The 9101-nt window shown below is 38.9% G+C and overlaps 1 long non-coding RNA gene and 1 pseudogene across 1 annotated transcript; one reads left to right on the top strand and one right to left on the bottom strand.

Annotated features, from left to right (window-relative positions):
- The first annotated feature begins 2601 nt into the window (after window positions 1–2601).
- On the top strand, window positions 2602–7820 carry LOC115733615 (annotated as a pseudogene).
- A 366-nt stretch (window positions 7821–8186) lies between these two features.
- On the bottom strand, window positions 8187–8770 carry LOC125316126. The gene is made up of 3 exons (XR_007199443.1): window positions 8474–8770; window positions 8322–8383; window positions 8187–8273 (listed from the first exon to the last, which is right to left on the bottom strand). It is a non-coding gene; the product is annotated as an uncharacterized LOC125316126 (long non-coding RNA).
- Between the last annotated feature and the right edge of the window lie 331 nt (window positions 8771–9101).

The raw sequence follows: 9101 nt of genomic DNA on the forward strand, positions 1-9101 counted from the left end.
CAATACGAGGGCAAATGTAGTAGTTAAATGGTGCTGAAGGTGGAGCTTCGGGCAACAATTAGCGCGTAACATCTGGATCGGAGCTCCGTGCTTTGGGATTCAATAGAGCCTCTTTCTATCTAAGTTCAATATATGGGTCGCTGAGATTCTCGACACTCGCATAAAGACTGCACAAGCCACCCGCCACGCCTGCTTTGGGGAGAAGACTCACAATAGGTCCAACCGGCAAAGCCAGGCAATGGAAAAGGAAATCCACAAAGTCCTTTCCGGCTTCGGCAAAGAGGACGGTCCCGTTTCTGTTGTCAACAAGAAGCTTTGAACTCATCTTCTTGGTTTTTGCCGTGCTCAGTCTTGGTCTGTGCAGAGAATCAAGCGTACCATTAAGCCAGCTTTAGTCCATAATTTCACCACAACACAAAGTGAATCGGGCTTGGTCTGGCCAGGCTAAGTCTGACATCGAGCCTAAAAGCTCTCATGCTAGCCCATGATTGAAAAAAGGAAAGGTAAACTAGTCCATTTAACTTGCATTTTACTTTTTGGTCGAGTCCTTTTGATCGATCTAAAAGGAGAAAAAATAAAGCCTAATTTTCTTTTCTCTAGTGCAACAGTGGTACGATTTTTATAAAAAAAATCTGAGAATCGACCGGTTCATATTTTCTCACTAAATATCCTTGTCCAAACCTGTCCAAAAAATGACTTCAGGCCCTTGAGGCTCAGGCTAGGCCTGCGAGCAAGTGCGTTGCCAGACCCATCATTGGTTCTCTTCGACGGTTACCACTCTAAAGCTTTGGTCCAAGTTGATCGCACCGGATCTATCACAAAATTTTCCCAAATTAAGCTGGACTTGGAGAGAGCAATCGTGAGGCGATGTCCATGGAAATCAATAGAAAATGGAGACATACCCAAAAGTTTATCTCTTCTTTTGGATAAGTAAATGTGCGGGAGTTTCACGAAGAAACCTCTACGTGATACACTGAAAAAGACGAGAACATGTATAAATTGAGTTTCTTTCTATTAACACTAGCTCACAAGACCGTCAATCAGATCACACTAACCGGAGAAAAATCGAGCTCGCAAAGAGCAGGACTGACGAGGGAATGCGCGCCTCTCGGTCGTGGATTCGACCCAGCAAGTGCAAGAGCTGCTTTCTTCATAACTCTCGAGTCACAGTAGTGGAGTTTGGGAAAAGGCCGGGGCTTTTGGAAAGAAGATTAACACTTTGTACTTTTGGGTCAAAGACGAGATAGAGAGGAAATTATGGAGACAGGGTGGCGAAGTTTTCCGTTGTAGCACAGTCTCGAGGAAGGTTTTACCAGTCAAGTCTTTCGGGTGGGTCCGTTTTGGTTCGGTTTTCGAGAAAAATCTCTAAGGAGATGCAAAAACTTTAGGTTAAAGGGTTTTCATAAGAGCATGGCGAAGTTTTCCACCGTAGCACCGTGGGTTAGGCACTTCTTAACGAAGTTTTTACCGGTCTGGTCTTCTAAGTGCGTTTGGTTTCGACTTTCAAGAAAAATCTTTAAGGAGATGCAAAGACTTTACGTTAAAGGGTTTTCATGAGAGACACTCATTTTCATAAGCACAGTAGTTGCTAAGAAGTTGTGTCTAAGTAATCTCGAAAAATTTCTCGATAGTTGCCACTTTATTATTATTCAAATTATTGTCAAATCAATTGAATTAGTGATACGAGGCCTTAGTTACAAATATTCATAAGTGAGAGGATTCATCCTATAAAAACGAGTTAACAGAGCCAATGGGCGAGTGGAACAAGTTATAGTCCATATAGTATAGATGTGGTTGTACTGTTTAGCTTTGTTTAGTACATGCACTAAAGCTATAGAACTTCCAAGGTCAATTGAAGATTGATACAACAGCTTAAAGGCATGCTATAAAAGATGCTTTGTGTCACCTTCTTGCTCGGCTGGTAGGATAGAGCAAGAACTTTGTCGGTAATGGAAAGTATCAATTGTCAAGAAAATTATCAAAAAAAAAAAATCTTAAATTTATCATACGACGGTTAATTCAGTCTAAAAAAAATATTAAAATATTATTTAAAATTATAACCCCGCCTTTCCATGTACGCCATTAAAATTATATTTTCAGAAATGCGCGATAAGGGAATTTTTAACTTTATGTGCAATTAAGTAACACAAACTTGTAAACCTACTTTTCTCTTATATAAACCTTTTGCAATTATTAAAAACTCTCACAACCTATCATAGTCCTAAAATCAACAGCTATGAAAAATTATTTCTGAATTTTCATTTTTGTGCGCAATGTAAACACTTATCTTTTCTTTTATAAATTTTTTGTAGGAATTAAAAATTCTCTTTTGGGAATTTATATATGCAAATGTAGATTCTCAGACATTTATTTTTAGACATGCGCGATAAGAAAATTTTTAACTTTGATTTTTTTTCTTTTATAAACTTTTTGTGATTATTAGAAATTGTTACTTGAGAACTTACCGTGGCCCTTAGTTTTTTTTTTTTTTTGGGTCGGAAAAATCGTGGCCCTTAGTTCAACAGCTACAAGCCTACAAGTGATGCGAATTCATTCACTTTAGTTATTTTGTTGATAGTTAATTATAGTAATAAAACCACGATGATTCTTATCGCCGTCGATGAGGCTCATTTTATAATTCTTAAAGATGAGAAATACCATGTAATTAAACTTAAGCTCATAAAAAGAGATTTGAGAACAAAATAGAATTTTTACCTGCCATAGATCTTTGATCATTTATCTACTTAGAACACACACCCATATATATATATATATATATATGAACAATTATCTTTGAATGTTTATCACCACACGATGTAACTCTATTATTTCTTGTACACCAATTAAAGGTTACTACTGAATACACATAAAGAATTGGAGATTTGCTAGAAATTTATTGCCAGAATAACCATGAACATATTATTTGTTGCCCATCGTTCAGATATTAATTACCAAATAGCACATAAGAATTAGAGATTTGTTCTTCTAAAATGAACATAAAAGGTAAAGCTCGCACGTAAACGGTCGATTTAACTTTTACTCTGTAGTTTACTGATGAGGAAGAATGCTGCTGGAGGATTCATCACGGTCCAAGAAAGACCCAACTCTACAAAAAAATACGGATTTAGTCACGAAAAATTTTGCGACGGAAAAAATTCATCGCTAATTTCCGATGAAGATAGCGACAAAATGAAGATTCGTCACTATTTGCGACGAAATTAGCGACGAAAAAATTCGTCACTCATTAGCGACGAATATAGCGATGAAAAATAATTCGTTGCTAATTTGCGACGAAAATGCCCATGAAAAATATTTCGTCACACATTAGTGACGAAAATAGCCACGAAAAATATTCATCGCAAATTAGCGACGAAAATGACCATGAAAATATTATTCGTCGCTATATCTTTGCAACGAAAATGAGCTTCGTCGCCAATTAGCGACAAACGTCTTTTTTCGTCGCAAATTCTTTTCTTAAAAGTTAGCGACGAAAATCAACGTTTGTTACTAATTAGCGATGAAAATAAACATCCGTCGCTAATTAGCAATAAACGTTGATTTTTGTCGCAAAATTAGCATTATGAATAAAAATAACAAAGAAAATATTGAAATTAGCGACGAATCATTATTTTCATCGCTAATATGATGGAAATAAAAATAAAAAAGAAAATGTTCAATTTAGCGACGATTTAGCTTTTTTGTCGCTACGTTAGCGCTTTTCCCTTTCTTCCTCCCACCTTCCAAACACAACTCAAAGTATCTCTCACCTCCGTCTTCATTCATCAACCTCACCTCACTCTCTCTCTGCGACCCTACTGGCTCTCGTCAACAGGCTCGCTTCCTCCGTAGCTTCACCTCGTCTTCGACCGACCTCCTCCCCCGCTTAACCCCGAATCTGCTCCCTCCGCTACACCCCCTCCTCCACTCCTTCTTCGCCGTTCACCGAGAAACACTCGCCGGAGAGGTAGCACCACGACGGTGGCTCTACAGCGACTCCCTCTGCCAGACCCCTCTCCCCTCCTCCTCCGGCTCCGATCCGGACTCCCTCAGGGGGGACGACATCGCCCTCCAGCTACCGGAGCTGAAGAACCTGCTCCGGGTGCTCAAGGACAAGAGGGAACGCTCCTGCGGCTGTGACGGTGAGAAATGCGGGCTCGGGAATGTCTACTTGGTGGGGACGGGGCCGGGCGATCCCGATCTGTTGACTCTGAAGGCGGCCAGGGTCATCAAGGGCGCCGATTTGTTGTTCTACGACCAACTGGTGTCAAACGACTTGCTGGACTTGGTTGGCCCTGACGCGAGGCTACTCTACGTGGGGAAGACTGCTGGGTACCATAGCCGCACTCAGGTAAATTAATTTAGCGTTCTCATCGCTCTGTTCTGTGTTCTATCAGGTTTTGAGGAATTAGGCTGGTGTTTTTGCTTTGATTAGTGTTGTTTGGAAGTGAGTTATTATGGTGGTTGATGGCATTATTTTTTGTCCACCACGTGTTTGAGTTTTGGTGAATGTATTGTTGGGTTGTGAAAGGTGGTGTGATCTTTTCGGTACTTGAGTGGGCAGGAGGAGATCCACGAGTTGCTTCTCAATTTCGCGGAGGCAGGGCTACTGCTGTTAGACTCAAAGGAGGTGATCCTCTGGTGAGGAAATTTTAGATTTAACATTCTATTAATCTGCAGTTCTTCCAATGTCGACTTGGAATGCGCTTTCGTTCCGGTTTATATGTGGATTTTGAACATGGTTTCTGTAGGTATTTGGGAGAGATGGGGAGGAGATGGACTTTCTGCAATAGCAAGGCATTCAAGTACAAGTTATACCATGTAAAGATGAGCTTCATTCACATGCGTACTCATCTTAAACAGGAAAGGAATTTGCTAGCCGTGACATTAGAGCTGCAACTTAACTTCCATTTGATCCTTATTTGTAACTGTACTGATGATAAGAGCTTACATACACACGTGAGAAAATATTGCATCAATCCTGGGTTGGTTTCTTGCCAAATGCTTGTGATTTTGGGGGTCTTGTATACTCCGTTTCGATTCTGGAGGCTGCCTAATGGTGTTAATTTAATGTGATTCTAGGTCCTTTAGGCTTGATTTCATCGTTCCTTTACTCATTCATGATTAAGGGTTGACATGTGGTCAATTCCATAGACTTCTTATCAAGATTCAAGAGTACACCGGTTCATATTTTTCATTGTTCATTTGTTGGACATTCTCTGTAGTTCTTCCCGACTGGGCAAAGGTATGTTGTCAATGTGCGAGAACTCGAAGATTTTCTTATCAACGAGTGCATGTATGCGGTAAGTTCTCCGTTGACTTCATCAAATATATCCTTGCATCACCATGATTTAGATCTTGCCGTCTGAACTTTGGCTTTCCTTGTCATTGAGATATTTCTCTTGCTAAAAAAGTAAAAATAATACAAATCTGCAAATCCTCATGTTCAGTTGAGCATCTACTTTCTGTATGGCAGCTGTCTTTCCTTTGGGTAGAAGAGAAGCGAAAATATTACAGAAGTTGCGAACTTCTTGTTGCATAATGAGCGATTGAGGTACAATGAATGTGCTTATATTTGTTATTTGTCTTTTCAAGGTATAGTTAGAGGAAAGCTTGATTAGTTGAGAAAATGCTTCGAGGTATGAAATTCTTACAATGTTGGAATTTGTTTTTCTCCTTAATCTTACTGATAGGAATTTAAGTCGATCAACTGTTTACCAGGGGAGGTCAAAACTTGGATCCTCTTCTTCTTGATTATTACTCCATGTTCAAAATTTTGATATGATTCCATCCACTAGTTCATGATGCATTCAGTTTGAATGCCATATTGGTATGTTGAAAACAAAAATGACATGCAATTGGTATAGAAATTGCGAAAGTCAGCTGTGAGACCAGTTTTAGTCTATTTCTTGAGCTGACCCACATTGTGCTCATATTCAGTATAGTTACAATAAGAGAATAGTTATCATTTTTGCTGCAGTCCTTTTATGCGACATGGAGTTTTGCTGACAATGTTCATGTATGGATGCAAAGCTGATAAATATTGGGTAGAAGCAAGGTGCTTTGCAAGAACTTCACGATCTTATTACCTCGAAGGGATCCCGAGCATGGCAAAATACCCTTTGAGAGGATTATGTTTAAGTACATTGACCTACGTGTTGATATGCGGAGGGGGAGATTTGCCAAGGATGGTCTGATTCAGTATGGCATTGTATATCAACAAGTGAATGTCACCTCTATGGAGGAGCTACTGTAATACGAGGAACTAATTATGTGTAGATTCCTTAAAGAAAAATATTTATGTCATTCTTGTGAAAAATGTAAATGAATGTATCTCATTTTCATATTATTATAAAATTTTGATATTATTAAGTGCTTAATCAATGTTAATATAAATTGTAGAAATTAATTTTGCTTTTAATTAAATTTAAGATCGAAAAGTAAAAGAAATGATTTTATCATGAAAAAAATAAATTTCGTCGCTAAATTCGTTCCTAAACAATATTCATCGGAGAGCTCGTCTTTAAAAAATTAATAAAATTTCGTTGCTAAATTATTTTAAATTTCATCACTAAATACTTTTCGTGGCTATTTTCCTTGCAAATGACGATGCTAAACTTTCAAATTCGTAATCAGCGATGACTTTTGCCACGAATTCGGACAAATTAGCAATGAATTTTGCCACGAATATGTTCGTGGCAAATTAGCGATGAATAATATTTTCGTGGCTAAATTTGATTCGTGCTAATTAGTGATGGAAAAAATTGGTCGGAAACTTCGTCCAAAAGTAAATCAAATTTAGTGACGAAATTGTGATTTCGTCGCTAATTTTGCCACAAAAAATTCTGAAAAATTCGTTGCTAATTGGGTTTTGCGACGAATTTTCCCACAAAAAAAAATTCATGGCTAATCTAGCGTCGCAAAATTTAGCAACGAAACATTATTTTTTCGTCGCTAAATTTAGCGACGAATAGAAAGTTCGTCACTAAATTCGTCGCTAAATTTAGCGACGACATTTATTTTCGTGGCTAATTTAGTGACGAAAAATTTTTGTCACTGATTTGCCACGGAGAGTAATTGGTCGCAAAATTCATGGCTAATTTGCAACGCAACTTATTTGTCGCTAATTAGCCACGGATAAGTAGTCGTCGCAAAATTCGTCGCTAATTATCGACGAACTTTATTTTTTCGTTGCTAAATTTTGCGACGCCGAATTGGCTACGAATATTTTTCCGTCGCTAATTTTCGTTGCAAATGAGTTTAGCAACGAATTTTGGTCAATTTTTCATGGCAAAATCCGTGTCTAAATCCTTATTTTTTTGTAGTGCAAGTGATATTGCCACCGCATTACAGAACGCTTTGATCCTTACAGAATGGATTGATTTCTTTTTTTCTTTTTTTTTTGGTCAGATTTCAGAATGGAGTAAACCGACCATTGATTTCTCAATTTTGTGCAACCTATGAATCCAATCATAAACACAACCATTACAGCTTGATAAGGATAGACACATCTAAAGATGACATTCTCATAAACCAAAGCACCGCGCACTGATAATTACTGAAAAAACAGAAGCATAATTGGCGACCTTACTACTACAATTGGAATCAATGGACTCGCCGAAATCTCACGCAAATGGAAATAAAATAGTTAAAGCCATTAATAGAGAAATAGCAGAAGCAGTTATCTTGAAATGGATCATCATGCAGATGCTTCCTTCTTACTGAAGAATATGTCTGTGAACACCTTCTTGGAGTGCACAGAAGCATCCAACAGCTTTATGGCCTACAAACCAGATAACAGGAGTATCAGAAGCTTTCACTGAACATTTCGCAGCCATGGGTAATGAATTGTCACGGTGCTAAAATAGGATGGAGAATTAAGTCCTCAAATTCGATTTAGTAACAATCCAGACCTTATCAGCTATCTTTAACTTAAGAAACTAACAAGTCGTGAAGACTTATTTAGGAAAAGTGCTGATGCACACTATTCCTTAACTATGAATTATCATCCTTGTCATGAAGATGTGATTTTATCAAACGATGGATCTTGTTCTTTTTCTGAGCCCAACCCCTTGTTTGTGTAGGGGTAGAATATCACTAAACCTTTTTTGCAATGTTAGCAGCGCGGCCGTAACAGAAGAGAGACTCGTAGCGCAAGTTGGAATGCATAAATCTGACATATAGAGTCGATGGCAACACTACTACCATCCATATCCCAGCAATGGCTCACTGAAATCTCTTAACTATCATTAGAAATGCTCTAACTAACATCGCTCCTACGTGTTATTCAATGATCCTCCAATTTTCACTAACATTGCTCCTACGTGTTATTCAATAATCCTCCAATTTTCACTAACATCTACATGAATAAAAGGCTTAATATGTCCTGGAGCATGACGAAAAAGCAACTAATAATTTTAAGCCTGGAAACAAAAAAAAAAGATATAGGATATTAGAAAGGGGTTGCAGGCCTTACCTCATCCGTCCCAAAATCTACCACCTTCTCTTCAAGATCCCGAAGTTCCTGCACATTGAACTTGTTGATGAGAGTAACACAAGAAATGGTGGACATAGGCTTCACGACCAGATCATCCATCACCATGTATGTCACAACGCCTTGCACATAACCACCCTCACTGCCGGATGTCTCGGACGAGGATGACACAGCTGGCCCAACAACCCATGAAAGTTTGGTACTCATACTGCTACCGCAAATTGGGCATCTTGCCGAGGGGGCATCGGTGACATAGTTACATCTCCAAGAACCAGAGCATATGTAGTAGTCAGCTGGCGCGGAAGCTGAAGCTTCAGGTAATAACAAGGGAAGCTCCGGACCACTGCTCGGTAACTTGGGCCTCAACAGAGTCTCTTCTGGTTAGTTTTTAAATATATTTCACTGAGATTCTCAATACTCTTGTAGACGTTGCATAAGCTAGCAGCTGTGCCTCCACCGGTGAGGAAACTAATAACAGTTCCAAATGGTAAAGCCAAACAACGGAAAAGGAAATCCACAAAGTCCTTTCCAGCTTCAGCAAAAAGCACCGTGTGGCTTCTCCGGTCAACAAGAAGCTTCAATCTCATCTTAGTCGCTGCCATGGCTGTTT

The sequence above is a fragment of the Rhodamnia argentea genome, chromosome 8 (assembly GCF_020921035.1).
Source record: "Rhodamnia argentea isolate NSW1041297 chromosome 8, ASM2092103v1, whole genome shotgun sequence".
Lineage (NCBI taxonomy): Eukaryota > Viridiplantae > Streptophyta > Magnoliopsida > Myrtales > Myrtaceae > Rhodamnia > Rhodamnia argentea.